Below are 17,824 nucleotides of genomic sequence, written 5' to 3' on the forward strand. Positions count from 1 at the left end.
TTTTAAGCATAAAAGTGTGTAAAATGTTGATGGTAGCACCAGTATCTATCAAGACCCTACTCACTAACATGCCATCAAAGTGTGCTTGGATATAGAGCGGCTTAAGATGTGTAGACACCTAGTCAACTGGCTTTTCAAAGATAATCCATTTGGGTCATTCTTGGATGCATTTAAATTTAGAAATATTTTCAAGATATTCAATGAGTTTGGGTTTAATGTCTCCATCCTCAACAATATCGCCTTCTATAAGGTTTGGTTAATCCAGCCAAGCTCTAAACAAAAGTGACAAAATGGGCAACATGTTGCACTTCATTTCTTCCAAGAATCGAAGCTTCATTGTTAACTTTTGATTTGTTAAAGTAACAATTAATTTATCTTCCTTCATGCTCTTCTTCCAAGTATCTTCATTTTGACTTTTAGTATCAACCATGTTTGGTTGGCCTTGAAGCTAGTGTTGGACTTTCTTTACAACTAGGAGTGGCAATTCGTGATGCCGTGTCGTGTTTGTGTCAACTCCATTTATTAATCGTATCGAAATTGCTCAACCTGAATCCAACCTATTTATTAATCGTGTCAGATATCTTCAACCCGAACATGATCCGTTTAATAAACAAGTAACCTGACATGATTTATGTATTCCGTTTATTAAATGGGTCAATTTAGATCAAACACGATCCGTTTACATGAAATTGACCATGTTACACGAAATTGACCCATATAAATGAAATTTATATAATTAAATGAATTACCTTATTTAAATTAATTATTTCATATAGAATAAAATAATTTAGTCATTAATCAATTCAAAATTAAAATATATATGTAAAATCATATAATTATAGTTATAAATTTACAATAATATAATATATGATATGTTAATATAATAATCTCATATAATAGTTAAATATAGATACATATATATACACAATAAACCTAATACTACTTCTCTAAAAATATATAAAAAAAATTATTAATAATTATGTTTTTAATTTTCTACATCTCCAATACTGTTAGGCAAATTAATTTTTATTTTTTTAATGTCCATAAATCCATATATATATTAAACATGCTATATTTAAGTAAATAAATATTATTTTAATAATTTTTGTGATACAAACCTAGGTCGACTTGCTTTTAAACTGGTATTATACTAGCCCGGATCGAAGTTAAGTTTAGATTCTAATGGTTATCTTGACCCCTAATCAATTGTGATTTGAAACCTAAGTATATAATGAAGATGCCACAATAGGTTATGGATGTGTTATTGATAAGTCAAACTAAAACACTCGATCACTATTTGGTGTTTTAGGTATTCAAAGAGAACAAAAAGAATTCTTTTCATGATAATTTTTAAATCAATAATGTAAGCTATTTTTCATTAAAAATAAGCCCTTAAATAAGATAAAGTCACAAAAGAAATAAACCCTAAAACCAATAGGTAAAATTCACCCTACATATCAAAAGAATAGGAAAGTGGCCGAATTTCAAAGTCTTTTCCTAAACTAATTTGGATTAATTAATTCCATAGTTTTGAAATATTAATTAATTAATTTACAATCAAAATAATACAATATTAACCTTCCTAAATTAATTTGTCCAGCAGATAATTAAATAAAGACCAAGAATAAAGATTATTTCTTAAAACAAAAGTCAAATTTCAGATTTGGAAAGTAGTTGACTAGTTTTTCAAATAAGCTGTCTTTATCCAATTTCCAGCTAATTAAAGCTCTAAATCAGATCCAATATACCATGTAGGATACTAAATAAGATTAGAACTGATCCCACACATTGCCTTTGATTGGAATGTCCAAAACTTGCTTGGATTACAAGTTATCTCATTCTCAGCGCCAATCATGCTTATTTCGGCCTAAAAGTGTGTGCCTAAATGTTGTTCTTAGATAGCTTTGCTTCTGCCTTGGCATGATTCCATGAGCCCTTGGTGAACTTAATCATGTTTATAAGCTAACAAACACATCCATTGCTGCCCAGAGTTCATAAATGCGCCAAAACAGATTATCGGATCCATTTTTTCCTTCACAACTTTGATGCTTAGCACGGGCTTAAAATCTTCGGGTATAACCATGCCTTCTTGAGATTTAATCACACCTTGTATAAAGCTAACCAAATTATCCTTAAATCTTTTAGCTTGTGCCCTAGTAATTGGCCCCGTCTTCAATTATACAGGATCAGCACTCCTGCGAGTAGTAGTTTATACGAGTGTAGGTGGGTTCTCATCATTCCCCTCCTTTTGAAAGTGATTTGTTCTCAAATTGAAGTCAATACTTGCAAAAAAAGGAATAAATCAGCAACATTAAAGGTAGCACTGACATTATATTCATCTGGCAAATTAAGCTTGTAGGCATTTTTATTAACCTTCTCCAAAATTTGAAATGGTCCATCTCCTGTAGGCATAAGCTTTGACTTGCGTTGTTTAGAAAACCTCTCTTTTCTTAAGTGCAACCAAACCTAATCTTCCGGTTCAAACACAACCTTAGTCCAGCCTTGATTAGCAACATTCGCATATTGCTCAGTCCACCTTTGTCACGATCCTACATTTTATGCAGCGGAAATAAGACCGTGCGGCGCCAAGACTCTCTAGTCAAGGCTAGCCTTCTCACTATCTGAGTTCATATATCGACCTATCTGATACCAATTGTACGCCCCTGAGGTTCACTGACGAGAACTACTCTCGCGAGTCTCGCGTATAGGTGACTATGATTGCTTCCTGGCATCATGGCTAATAGCCTAGATGCTCACCCCATCTATTGGTTCTCATAATCATCATGGCTCATTCCGCCCAGCAAGCTAGCCCGATGGCCTCACGCCCACTCGGTAGCTTGTTACTTAATTTTGTGCCAAGATCTAGTCAGCAACCCAACTCCCCACTCGGGCCTTGGTCCATGCACATCCTGAATAGCATCCGACCATGGAGCATACACGCCAGCATCGTGCCAACATGCCACCCAAGGTAGCAATACAATAACGGAAGCCCACATACGAATGTCACCTGATGGCACGGTGTCGCCCCGTCCGTGCCTGTTTAGCTTCCGACCCTCTTGAGCAAGGCAGATGCTGAGCCCCCGCTCACTGGCACATTTGCCATAACCTTGTAACAAAGACCTACATGTGTTCTTGGCATATCCGATAGGAAACAGCATAGCGAATGCTACACTTAGCCTCTGGCATAGGAGTGATGCACAATACCAGCTCGAAGTGCCTACCGATACTGTCCTCGGGACTCCCTGTCCCTCGGAGACATAAGCCCACCTCTGTGGCACTTTATGTTCGCCCCATGGCTTGGCGTCGCCCATGGGAGGCTCGCTTAACCTAAGCTAGAAGCCGGATCCGGGGGCCGTGGAGAGCCAGACACGGACCACCCCCCTAAAGAGCTTATTGAGCCATTTCCTTTCTGGCAGCAACCGATATCACTTTGTGCGAGGAATCATAATGAGGTTTTCTTGTCCTGCCATTCGACATGCACCATCCTAGTGACATTCTTAAGAAATTCCCACGGCCCAGGATCAAAGATCCCGACCTTCAAATATTTACGAAAATGCCACTAGGCCATTCCAAAAGTGCGGATTGTCACAACCTTTCTATGTTTGCGTTAGTATTCTCATGAATCTACTTAACAAATTCAGCTTTTTGTTTTCCATCTAGATTAGCATGTTCACATCTAGAAAATGCATCGGCTACCACATTTTTCTTATCTTTCTTGTAGCGAATGACATAAGGAAAAGTCTCAATATATTCAATCCATCTTTCATGCCTTTGGTTAAGCTTCCCTTAGCCTTTAATGTGCTTCAAAGATTCATGATCCATGTAAATCACAAATTCCTTCGGCATCAAGTGATATTGTCATGTGTCCAAAGCTCAGACTAATGCATACATCTCTTTATCATATATTGGATAATTTAATATTGCTCCATTCAACTTCTCACTAAAGTATGCTATAAGTCTTCCTTCTTGCATCAACACAACTCCAATACCTATACCAGAAGCATCACATTTAAAATCAAAAGTTTTAGAAAAATTTGGTAAAACTAATAAAGGAGCATTAGTTAATTTTTCTTTCAACAACTTAAAAGACTTGCCTTGTGCTTCTCTCCATTGGAATCCCACATTCTTCTTGACAATTTCAGTCAATGGTCTTGCAACAATATTAAAATCTTTGATAAATCTCTTGTAAAAGCTAGCCAAACCATGAAAACTTCTTGCCTAGGTAATGGTTGTAGGTTTTGGCCACTCTTGAATGACTTTGACCTTGGATTGGTCATCTTTAATCCCTGCAGCACTTACAACAAATCATAGAAATACAAGCCCATTTTGGCAAAAATCACACTTTTTAATGTTAGCAAACAATCTTTCCTTCCTAAGTACTTCTAAAACTAACTTAAGGTATCCTACATGATCATCTAAATTTATACTATATACAAGAATATCATCAAACTAAACAACCGCAAATTTTCCAATGAATGGACGCATGACATGGTTCATTAATCTCACGAAAGTGCTAGGTGCATTAGTTAAACCGAAAGTCATTATTAACCACTCATACAAACCATAATTTGTCTTAAATGCTATTTTCCACTCATCTACCTCTTTTATTCTAATTTGATGATATCTAGTCTTAAGATCAATTTTAGAAAACATGCATGCACCATATAATTCATCAGGCATATCACCTATTCTCGGAATATGATATCTATACTTAATAATTATGTTATTGATAGCCCTACAATCTACACACATACTTCATGAACCATCTTTCTTAGGTACTAATAACATGGGTACAACACATGGACTCATATTTTCTCTAATGTATCTTTTTTCAGGCAATTCACTTACCTAGCTTTGTAGTTCCTTTGTTTCATCGGAATTACTTCTATATGTAGGCTTTGTAGGTCCTTTGTCTCATCGGATTACTTCTATATGTAGGCTTATTAAGAATTGCGGCTCCAGGAATAAAATATATTTGATATTCAATCCCTCGAATAGGTGGTAAACCATTAGGAATCTCCTCTGGAAAGATGTCATCAAATTTCTATAAAAGAGAAGATATAGAACTTGGCAATACAAACTCTTCAGGGTTAGCTAGATGATTTAGATAAGCATCTTTATAAATCATGACTGGCATAGGTTTCTTACTCAATAATGCCTTTTAATATCTCCTTGGCTAAGATAAAAGTTCTTCTTTTTCTTCTCTTTCCTTTCTTTCTCACTTTCGGGTTTCTCTTTCTCTTTATCACTCTCGGTTTTCTTTTTCTTTTTCTTCTTACTCTTGGGTTTAGAAAACTTACCTTGGTTGGCCTTGCTTTCTTGAATAGTAGTCGAAGCCATGGGTGGCATGCTTGACTTCTCCCTTTATCGTTCGGCCTTCCTCCTTTGTTGCATTTGCAATTGATCTCTAAATACCTCTTTAGTGTCAACATTCTTTTTGTGTTATATAAGTAAGTAAAAGAAGGGATTTTTTTCTCAAATGAATAGAACAAGAAGTTGGTTTGACTGAGATATGTATGATGTTTGTAAGTTTAGAATCATAATTTCTTAGCCCTATTTATTGTTTTACATGTACTTTTATCCTCGCATTTAAGTATGGTTTCTTGTCATGGTAGATTGAGCGATAAACAATAGCTCCTTGTGGATTATCTAGGTGCTTACAACTTTTGAGTAGTGACTTTAAAAATCAAAGTTATAATAGCTTGTTGGTAAATAGGGAAGAAGAAAGAAAAAGCAATAGATATGAGACAGAAGCTAGAGTGTCATGGCCTTATTGTATAGCACTGCAACACCATGTAAAATTTCAACAATGCCCATGCAGAGTTGCTAGCACCACAGTGCTATGGTGGGTATTCCTAGTGGTAAGACACAGCTGCTGGTTTCATGTCACTGTAATGTTTTCTAGGACGTTGTTTTGTTAAATGTCATTGTTATCCTTGTTATAAATATATCTTTTTAAGTCAGGAGAGAGATTTAGTGCGAAAAATAAGAAATTGTCCTTCCATTCTCTAAAGACATGGATTACCATTTTGTTGGGAATCATATCAAGCTTGTAATTTCTTCTAGAGTGATTAATATAAAGACCTTCTTCTTTATTGGCACATGGACGTGGAATATTGTTATGGAAATTGAACCACGTAAAGAGCTTGTGTTTTTCTTATTCCTCTTGCATTTATTTCTTTTCTCCTTTCTTTATGTTTCGGTGGTTATTGATCTAGTGTGGATTATTGCTTTACCTTTATTCTTTCTACATATTATTTGGTTGGATTTAATTTATAGCTACCTAAGTCTCTACAGATTGGTATTAGAGCCTAGGTTTAGGTTTGGGGTTTTTTGGGTGGTTGTTAAAATTATTTGTAGAGAGTGGAATACATTGTTCTATTGGTGAAACTAAGGAGAGATCTGAGTCATCCAAGAAAATAGCCATAACCACCAAAATCAAAGTGGATAAATTCACGAGTTTGAATGACGTTGGACTTAAAAGATGAATATGAAGGCTACACTACAAAAAAAAAAAAACAAAAAAAAAAAAACAAAAGAGAATTAGTGACTAAGTTTTTAGTAACCAAATTTTTTTAATCACTAAGGCCATATTTATTTCACTGAATTGGGCAGGTTAGGACAGGACACAGTCCCAATCCAGTGTTTGGAAAGCAAAAATGGGAGGGGGACAGGTTTTTCCTGTTGGTCATTTTATCCCAAATGAATGGGATAAATCTGACTGGGTCATTTTTGTCCGAGTGAGCTCTCTTCGAAGCCTCTCTAGCCGCCCCTTTTGAAGCATCTCCGATCTCACATCTCCAAGCTGACCATCTCCTTCGAAGCATCTCTGGCCTGTAAGCATGTCTTCTTCTTCTGATTCGTTGATCTTCCATCATCATTATCTTGTTCTTCTTCTTTGTTTTTTTTACGTTATTTTTTTAGCTGAAAATTTGAGAAATTATTTTGGGAATGTCATTTGCTTCGTCGATCTTCCATCATCTTCCTTTTCTTCAGTTTTTCACGTCATTTTTTAGCTGAAAAATTATGAAATATTTTTGGGAAATATCATTTGTTGATCTGCGAAATAAGCTTCGATTTGTTTATGTTAGGGCTTGATTTGATATTTAGGAGGAAGAAGGCTTGATTTTGGAGGCTTAAACTACCTTTCGAAGCATCTCTAGCTGGTGAGTTCTTCTTCTTATGCTGCATCCTTCTTCTTCTTCTTCTGTTTTGTCGATTTGCCATCATCATCATCTTGATCCTTCTTCTTTGTTTTTTTAAGTTATTTTTTTAGCTGAAAGTTTATGAAATTTTTTTGGGAAATGTCATTTGCTTTGTGAATCTTCCATCATCATTTTCTTCTTCTTCTTCTTCGAGTTTTTGCATCATTTTTTAGCTGGAAAATTATGAAATTTTTTTGGAAAATGTCATTTGATGATCTGCAAAATAAGCTTCAACCTATTTATTTTAGGGCTTCATTTGATATTGAGGAGGAAGAAGGCTTGATTTTGGAGGCTTAAACTAGATCTAAAGCATTGGGTGTGGAAGGTAAGTGTTCTGGTTTTGCCAATCGCTTATGTGATGCTTATTATCATGCATTGGGTAGATTAATTCTGTTTGTGATGTTGATTTGAGAATTACAACTAATTTAAGTAATGTTTGTGTGCAAAGAATTATAATTGATTGTGATAGTCGGGTGATAGTTGTGTGTTTGCTTAGATGTATATTCCATTGATGTTATGAAAGAGGCCTTTGAGTTGGGATGCTGATAATAGAGAGGGAAGTGTGTGTACATTCTTTTTCTCTTTCTCTTGTTTCAGTTTGTTTCTCTTCCCCTGTTTAGCCATATTACTATTTATTTTTAATCAAGTCAAATGATTTTGAGATTTTCAAGTTAGCTATTACCTCTCATATGGCATTTAGGATTTCATTCACCAAGTACGCATAAGGCATGATAGAAGTGGTTTAAGGTAGGTGTGTTTGTTTATGAGCTGCGACCTGTAATTAATATGCTGTATTTCACTTTGGGCCATGTATATACAAAATAAGAGATGCCTTACAAGAAGTTAAAACTTCATCAGACAAGTCTTTATGTATACATTACTACTTGAAACTTACACACAATTAATCAATTCGTATGAAGACAAGTTATCTATTCAATCTTGATAGAATTAGGATAATAAAAGTCAATTTGTTGGGGTGCTAGTTTGCTTAAGAAAAATCTCAATAGAATTATGACATTGTGGATAATAGATGTTTGTTTGCGATTGAATAAACAAATTTTATGCAAACAGAAACATTTATGATTGAATAAATCAATTTTATGCAAACAGAAACATTCATCTTTGTTTGTGTAAGTTCTTCTTACTCTAGCTCTCAGGTTTCTTTGCTTTTCACTTTTGGAGGAGTTTTGGTTTGAACTTAAATCTAAAAAATAGTAAAACCCATTTATATACATGACCTGAAGATCTGAAAAATGGTAAAAATAATTTTGGCTATTAATACCTCATTGCTGGTGATGATATTAAGCGTAGGTTTTTTAAGTGGTTATTTGTAGTTTTTGTTCCGACTTAGCCTTTGGCCACTGAAAGACTTCGAAAAACCCAATTAAATTGCTTCCTCTGTTTTCTTTTTTTAATTCTTGTTGCAATTACTAATCCAATTGTTGTATATTTGGGTCACATGAGGTTGTGTATGTTAATTTTTACTGTTATGTTGGTAAGATTAGTGCTAGATTGTCCTTTGGCAAACTCCGATGCAATGTCAAGAATGTGGAAAAACTGGATTTGCATATGGATTTGGACTTGGTTGCATGATTTTGCAGGAAGATGCAAAGTTGACATTTTGATCTCTATTTAGTTTCCTGGATTGAATTGCTGTATTTGACAAGCTGAATTTTATATTTCAGTTGCCTACTTACCTGTTGGATAATCAATATTATGTTTTGCATTGTCTTTAAAGAAAGAGTTATCATATCCCATGCTTTTAAATATTTAATTCTTTACTTTCCTTCTACTCTTTCATACCCAATATATTGCTTCCAAACCATTAGACAAATCGTCAAAGTTATTCAATTTTATGAACCTCTACTCAATTGTTTGGGAAAAAAATAAATATCAATAAAAAAGTATGAAGTTGTAACTGAACATTATTTTGGCGTGAAGAAAAGTAAAAATAATTGGTTTCTTTCCCCTTCCTAGTTAGTATAATATATACATATATATATATATATATATAATAATTGGTTAACAAACATTCGATTTTCCAAGTATAACAAATTCATTTTGGTTTTATTAGTTGGTCAAAGTATATACACTTTTAATTAATATTAGACTATTTTTGAAGTTTGAAGTGCCATATTTTTAAATTGAAAACTGCACTATGTTTTTTTTTTTTAATGTTAATATATATATATATAAATCTTTAGTTAGATGAGTATAAATAAATCGATAATCCACTTTTTACTTTAAGCTTTCAGCTATAATGTTCTAAAGAAGGTGCGGATGATAGAGGTGTTTTTTATGTGATTTTTATCAATTATCACTTAATCACATTCTATTTAATGTGTTTTTTATTTTGTCAATTTTTTTTTTGTAGATATGGATGGAAGAAAATTATTTGCATTACGATCTTCTTGTTCGTGCTTTATGGTTGTCTTCCTTATGTACATGTATGTAGCATGGGGAAGGAGAAATAATGAGGAGTCGTAATGAGGCAAATCCAGTACAAAATCCCACCACATGTACATGTGCTCAATTGAACACCGAGTGACATAATGGTTTTATATTAGGTTGTTTATTTAGATTACTATCAATGGGTGTATTTTTATTAATTTGGATTACTATCAATGGGTGTATTTACTTATTTGTTATATCAGTAGATTATCCTTGTAAAAGCCAATATATATACATATATGGATGCAGTAATTGTTAAAAGTAAAAGCAAATGTTAACTTTGGCATAGTGTTAACTTTTTTTATTGGTAATTAATTGTTATTTATGATTTACCATATTATAATTTTATTTTAATTGGTGTTCAAAAAAATATATTAACGTAACTTATAGGCGTAATGTTTTTTTAAAATGTCATATAAATATCATTAAATTATTATTTATTTAATTTTAAATAATTTATGAAATATTATGTTATCATTTAATTTTACTTTATTTCTAAACTTATATATTAATTAATATAATTTGTGGGTATAAAAAAAAAAATTTTGCATGTAAATATAAATAGGATTTTTTTTTTTAACATAACAATAATTTTTAAAATTTTCATTTAAAATAAAAAAGGAACTTTAATTATAAAATAGTCCAATCCAATCCGATCCTGCACCAAATGTTGGACAACTTGTCCACCATTCAGTCCATAACTATGCCAAACACAGTACTGCACTATTCTATACGGTCCGATCCTATCCAATTTGAACCTATCTTGCGTACCAAACGCCACCTAAAAGAATCCATGAGCAACCAAGTTTTGGTTGCTAAATATTCGGTAAGCTAATGTAGTAAAAAAAAAATTGGTCAACCGCTTTTAGTGATAAAAAATTGGTCACTGATGACCATCTATTATGACCAATAAATATTTGGTCACTAAGGTCATATTTGTTACGCAGGACTGGGCAGATCAGGACAGGACACTGTCCCAGTCTGGTGTTTGGAAAGTAAAATTTGTAGGGGGACAAATTTGTCCCGTTGGTCATTTTATCCCAAATGAATGGGATAGGTCTGACCCACCTAGAGACTATGTCACTTTTGTCCAAGCGAGCTCTCTTCGAAGCATCTCTGGCTGTACCCTTCGAAGCATCTCCGATCTCGCATCTCTAAGCTGATCGAAGCATCTCTGGCCGGTGAGTTCTTCTTCTTCTTCTTCTTTTGCTTCATCGATCTTCCATCATCATCATCATCTTCTTCTTCTTCTTTTTTGTTTTTTTATGTCATTTTTTTAGCTGAAAAATTATGAAATTTTTTTGGGAAATGTCATTTGTTGATCTGCAAAATAAGCTTCGATCTGTAAAGTTAAGGCTTAATTTGATATTCAGGAGGAAGAAGGCTTGATTTTGGAGGCTTAAACTAGATTTAAAGCATCGAGTGTGGAAGGTAAGTGTTCTATTTTTGCCTATCATTGATGTGATGCTTATCATGCATTAGGTAGATTAATTTTGTTTGTGATGTTGGTTTGAGAATTAGAACTAATTTGGGTAAAGTTTGTGTGCAAAGAATTAGAATTAGATGATGGTGATAGTCGGGTGATAGTTGTATGTTTGCTTTAGAGATCTGAATCCCATTGATCTTGTGAAAGAGGGCTTTGAATTGGGATGCTGATAAGAGAGAGTGTTCTGCTTTTGAAGCAACAAACATAAAAAAAGAAAAAAAAAAAACTCATCGGAACCCCTACACACAGATAAACAAAGTGGAAGATTAAAAAACATATAAGAAAGGAAGGCTGACCTTGTTCTTTCCTAGTTATGGAATTGAGAAATGATGAAACTTCTTTCTCTCTTTCCTTTAGCTTATCCTCTTTAGCTTGGTATATCTCTAGCTTAAGCCTCAGCTCACTACATGAATTTTGTAACACTTTTACATCAGCATCCAACTTAGAAATCCTATTTTGTTTCAAATGCCTTTCTTCAATGGCATTTTCAAAACCAGTTTCAGCATCTTTCAATGTATTGTGCAAATCAACAATTACAGATACTGCCAAATTAGTGGAGCTCTCAAATTGTTTGCTTATATGTTGAACTTTTCTGGTAGCAAGTTATTGATTACACACACACTCATTTTACTTTTTCATTCTTGATAGTGAATGTAGTGAAATTTGTTATTCCATGCAATTACATCTTTGTCAAAGTGTTAGCTGTCATTACTAACATAAAAAGAAGACTTTTATTAGCAAAGACTGCTTCTTTGTCAAGGTTGAGTTTTTTTTGCTCTTTCTCACAGAAAGTAGACCCCATTAATACCTCATTGCTGGTGATGATATTAAGCTTAGTTTTTTAAGTGGTTCTTTGTAGTTTTTGTTCTTGCTTAGCCTTTTGGCACTGAAAGACTTCGAAAACCCAATCAAATTGCTTCCTCTATTTTTTTTTTTTAATTCTTTTATCATATAAAAAAATGTAAGAAAATCTTCCTCCTGGATTTAGGTTCCATTCACCTAATGAAGAACTAATCCAATTGTTGTATATTTGGGTGACATGAGGTTGTGTATGTGAATTTTTACTATGCATAATTGTAATATCTGTTTATCGTAGCTATTAGAAACATTTTAATTTTTAAAATGCATAATTGAGTATGTGAGCATATCCTCTTTGTTTATATTTTAATTTCTTAACTTATTATTCTTTGCATGCAAAGTCAAATGGGAAGTTAATTAAGCACGGTTAATGCTCTTTTGCTTTCTTTGTTAGGCTTTTGAATGCTTTTCTTCACTTTAAAAGAACTATTATGTTGGTCAGATTAGTGCTAGATTGTCCTTTGGTAAACTCGGATGCAAGTAATCAAGTATGCAACGTCAAGGATGTGGGAAAACTGGATTTGCATATGGATTTGGACTTTGTTCCATGATTTTGCAGGAAGATGCAAAGTTGACATTTTGATCTCTATTTAGTTTCCTGGATTGAATTGCTGTATTTGGCGAGTTGAATTTTATATTTTAGTTGCCTACTTACCTGTTGGATGATCAATATTTTGTTTTGCATTATCTTTAAAGAAAGAGCTATCATATCCCATGCTTTTAAATATTTAATTCTTTACTTGCCTTCTACTCTTTCATACCCAATATATTTTTTTCAAACCATCAGACAAATCGTCAAAGTGAAATTCCTAGAAAAATACAAAATAAAAAATGAGGAACCTTTACTCAATTGTTTGGGAAAGAATAAAAATAAATAAAAAATCGAATGTTGTAATTGAACAATATTTTGGAGTGAAGAAAAGTAAAAATAATTGGTTTCTTTCCCTCTCCTAGTTAGTGTATGTGGATTTTCCAAGTATAATAAATTCATTTTGTTTTCCTTCATTGGTCAAATTATATACACTTTTAAATAATATTAGGCTGTTTTTGAAGTTTGAAGTGCCATATTTTTTAAATTGAAAACTGCCCTATGTTTATGTTGTGTTAAATATATATATATATATATATATATATATCTTTAGTTAAAAGAGTATAAATAAATCTATAATCCACTTTTTACTTTAAGCTTTCAAATATAATGTTTTAGAGAAGGTGTAGACCGTGTCAATCAATTATCACTTAATGAGGGAATAAATTATCAATTAATCAATTATCACTTAATGAGAGAATAAATTGTCAATTGACTACCTTTTCATTCTCCATTTGGCAATATAGTGAACTATTTTTCATTCTCCATTGTCAATGAACTTTTTGTTTGCTTCATATTATATAGCAACTCCATTTAATGTCTTTTTTATTTTGTAATTTTTTTTTTTTTGTAGATATGGATGGAAGAAAATTAGTCACATTACAATCTTTTTGTTCGTGCTTTATGGTTGTCTTCCTTATGTACGTGTATGTCGCATGGCAAAGGAGAAATAATAGAGGTGTTAGGAATCGAATAACTAGGGAGACAGAATTGCGTACATCTTTTTTAAATAGTTTGTTAGATAATGATGTGAATTGTATTAGTCAAATGAAGATGGATAGGAGAACATTTGGTATTTTATGTCAATTATTACGTCAGGATGAATATGTTAAAAGAGATGGTACTATTACATTGGAAGAGCAAGTGTGCATATTTTTTCACATAATTGCTCATCATGCAAAGAACCGTACAATTATAAGTAGATTCTATAGATCGGGGGAAACAGTTAATAAATATTTCAATTCAGCATTGAATGGAGTGTTACGCTTACGTGGGATTTTGTTGATGCAACCTGAACCTGTGTCAGATAATTGCTCTTATGATAGATGGAAAATGTTTAAGGTATGTTTGTGGAATAGTTTGGTTACTAATCTTACAGTTAGATTATTTGCAGCATTATCTGATGTGAGTAAATTTCTTTGTGATGTAGAATTGTTTAGGAACATTAGATGGAACTTATATTAAGGTGAAAGTATCTAAAATCGATAAGCCAAGATATCAAACAAAGAAGGGTGAGATAGCCACAAATGTTTTAGGTGCATGTAATCCGAATATGGAATTCATATTTGTATTACTTGGTTGGGAACGTTCCGCTTCAAATTCTAGAGTACTTCGAGATACATTGAGTAGATCAAATGGCTTAAAAGTATCAACCGGTAAGACCATTTATTAAATTTTCATTGTAGAGGACTAACATTGCATAAACTGATAGGAGATATTTGTTTTATATTGGTTGTTATTATCTAGTGGATGTTGGTTACATTAATGGTGAAGGATTTTTTGCACCATATAGGGGAACAAGATATCACTTTTTCGAATGGAAAAATGGTTGTGCACCCACAAATTATCAAGAGTATTTAAACATGAAGCATGCATCTGCTAGGAATATCATAGAAAGATGTTTTAGGGTTCTTAAAATGCAATGGGCAATTTTAAGAAGTCCATCTTTCTATCCACTTTCTATCTAATTTCAATACAAATCAAGATCATTACTACATGTTGTCTTATACATAATCTGATTAGAAGAGAAATGGCACTTGATCCTGGAGAAATTGAGTATGATAGGATGGAAGATGTGGACATTAGTGGAGACGAGGACATTATAGGATCAATTGCTTCCCCGAGTCAATGGACTAATTGGAGAGATGAGTTAGCTAAGCAAATTTTTGATGAGTGGAGGGGTTGTCGTTGTAACAGCCCAATCCACCTTCATATAGATATTGTCTGTTTTAGTACTAAGGAATCCTCTTACAACCTAGCCTTCACGGATTTAAAATGCATCTACAAGGAAAAGGTATCTACATGCTTATAAGCCATGCTTCGTTCCCTTTTCCAACCGATGTGGGACTTCACAATCCACCCCCCTTGGGGTCCAGCGTTCTCGCTGGCACACCGATCTGGGCCTGGCTTTGATACCATTTGTAATAGTCCAGTCCACCCATATGTAGATATTGTCTGCTTTGGCACTGAAGAATCCTCTTACAACCCAGGCCTTACAGATTTAAAATGCATCTACAAAGGAAAGGTATCCACATGCTTATAAGTCATGCTTCATTCCTCTTTCCAATCGATGTGGGACTTCACAGTCATGGTTAGTAGTTGATTGTTTTGTATAATATTATGTTGTAACTGCTTATTTATTATTGTTTGTTTAATCTTTTGGATAATTTTTATGAAGACCAATTTATATTAAGTGCAACATTTGAGAATCATGTTATATTTGTTTGCATCTTGTTATGGTGTTGTTGAAATCATGAAATCTTTACGTGAATAGCAATGGAAGCTGGAGGTTGCAGTAACGATAACAGGGGACGTGAACCTAGGCATACATGGAGTAAAGGTGAGGAAGAGGCTTTGTTGAATATTTTAGATGAAGCTGTAGCTAGTGGGCAACGTTGTGACATGGATCATTTAAACTTGGCACACTTAATATGATTGAGAAGCAACTAGTCGAGATGTGTCCTAACTCAGGATTGCGAGCAAGTCCACATATTGAGTCAAAGATGAAAAAGTGGAAGAAATAATATGGTATAATATACGACATGCTAAACAAAAGTAGATTTGGATAGAATGACTCTCTTAAATGTGTGAAGGTTGACAGTGACGATGCTTGGAAAGCATATGTGCAGGTTTTGAATTTTTTTAGGAAATATAGTTTTATTGAATTGGTTGTTTGCTATATTAAATTTTATTTCTAGCATGTCTGAACTAATCTTTTTCTTTTTTTAACTAAACGTTATCTTTCTTTATTTTAGAGTAATCCAAGTGCAAAAGGTTGGAAAAATAAACCTTTTTCTGATGTATGAGAGGTTTGCTAATATTTTTGGAAAGGATCAAGCAACAGGAGTTAGAGCACAAACTTCAATTGATTTAGTTAATGATACAAATATGGAGGCTGCAAATGAACAATTTGATGATATTTGTTCTCCAATATCTGTTAATCAAAAACATAATAGTGAACCATCCAGACAATCCCAAGCAAGACGGAAGAGGAAATCTAAATCGAAGGATGATGACATCGTAAAGGGGTTGGACAATGTAGCATAGAAATGGTTTGGTAAATTGGCTCAACGTTAGAAAAACAAGAAAAATTCGATATCACTTATCCACAATACTTAGCTATGGAGCTTGATAGGTTAGGATTCTCTATTAGAGACAATTTTAAAATTTCTAAAGCAATGGGATTGGATCCATCAAACATAAAGGTTTTCAAGATTATTAAAACGATGCGGAAAAAATTGAATTTGCTAGTGAATTTTTAGATAACTAAATTAGTATTGTTGTGGATTATATATTTATATTCATATATGAAAGGATGACAATTATGAACAATTTAATTTCAAACTTATGGACATATGTTGTAAGGTAGTGGATATTGGTTTCTAATTATGCATGTAAGGATAATTGCTCATTATGTGTTATGTTTTAGAATATTAACAAGCACTTGATTGCTTTAGTTAATTTTATTTTGTTTAATTATATTATTATATTATATTATCATTTATTATTATATGCAGAAATATTGAATGTCAAGGAGAAGAGTTTATGTTGTGTTTAAAGGTAGACAACCAAGGATATATAATTCTTGGCCTGAATATCATCAACAAGTGCAATGGTTTAGAGATAATTTATATCAAGCCTATAATAAAACTAAAGAAGCTGAAACAACATATGTTGAGTTTTTAGAACAAATGATGAGGAATCGTAATGAGGCAAATCCAGTATAAAATCCCACCATACATACACGTGCTCAATTGAACAATGAGTGGGGTAATGGTTTTATATTAAGTTATTTATTTGGATTACTATCAATGAATGTATTTACTTATTTGTTATATAAGTAGATTATCCTTGTAAAAGCCAATATATATACATATATGGATGCAGTAATTGTTAAAAGTAAAAGCAAATGTTAACTTTGGCATTAGTGTTAACTTTTTTTATTGGTAATTAATTGTTATTTATGATTTACCATATTATAATTTTATTTTAATTGGTTTTCAAAACAATATATTAACATAATTTATGGGTGTAAAAAATATTTACAAATATCATATAAATATCATTAAATTATATTTATTTTTAATTAATTGTAATTTATGAAAAATTATTTTATCATTTAATTTTAATTTATTTCTAAACTTATATATTAATATAATTTGTGGGTGTAAAAACAAAAAATAAATTTTCCATGTAAATATAAATAAGATATACATTTTTTTTTAAACATAACAATAATTTTTAAAATTTTCATTTAAAATAAAAATAAGAACTTTAATTATAAAATAGTCCAATCTAGTTTGATCTTGCACCAAACGTTGGATAACTTGTCCACCATTTCAGTCCATAACTCTGCCAAACATAGTACTGCACTATTATATTCTGTCTAATCCGAACCTGTCCTGCGTACGGGAATATCTATTCTCGCTTTTTCTTTGGGTGGGAAAAGGATTTTTCTGATTGCTGATAGGTGTCATCAATGACGAAAAATTTGGTCAATGATAATCTAAAATGATATACATATTTGACTTATAGCAACTAATGATTGTTGGTCATTGAAGATACATATCAGTGACCAATTGGATGGTTGCTAATATTTTAAATAATAGAAAAATTGAAAAAGAAAACATATGGATTAAAACTTTTAACGACTATTTAAATTTGGTCACCGAAAAACTCTATTACTGACCAAATATTGGTGGTTGGGCCTTCAAATTATTGAAATAATAAATAGGG

The sequence above is a fragment of the Ziziphus jujuba genome, chromosome 3, assembly GCF_031755915.1.
Source record: "Ziziphus jujuba cultivar Dongzao chromosome 3, ASM3175591v1".
NCBI classification, from domain to species: domain Eukaryota; kingdom Viridiplantae; phylum Streptophyta; class Magnoliopsida; order Rosales; family Rhamnaceae; genus Ziziphus; species Ziziphus jujuba.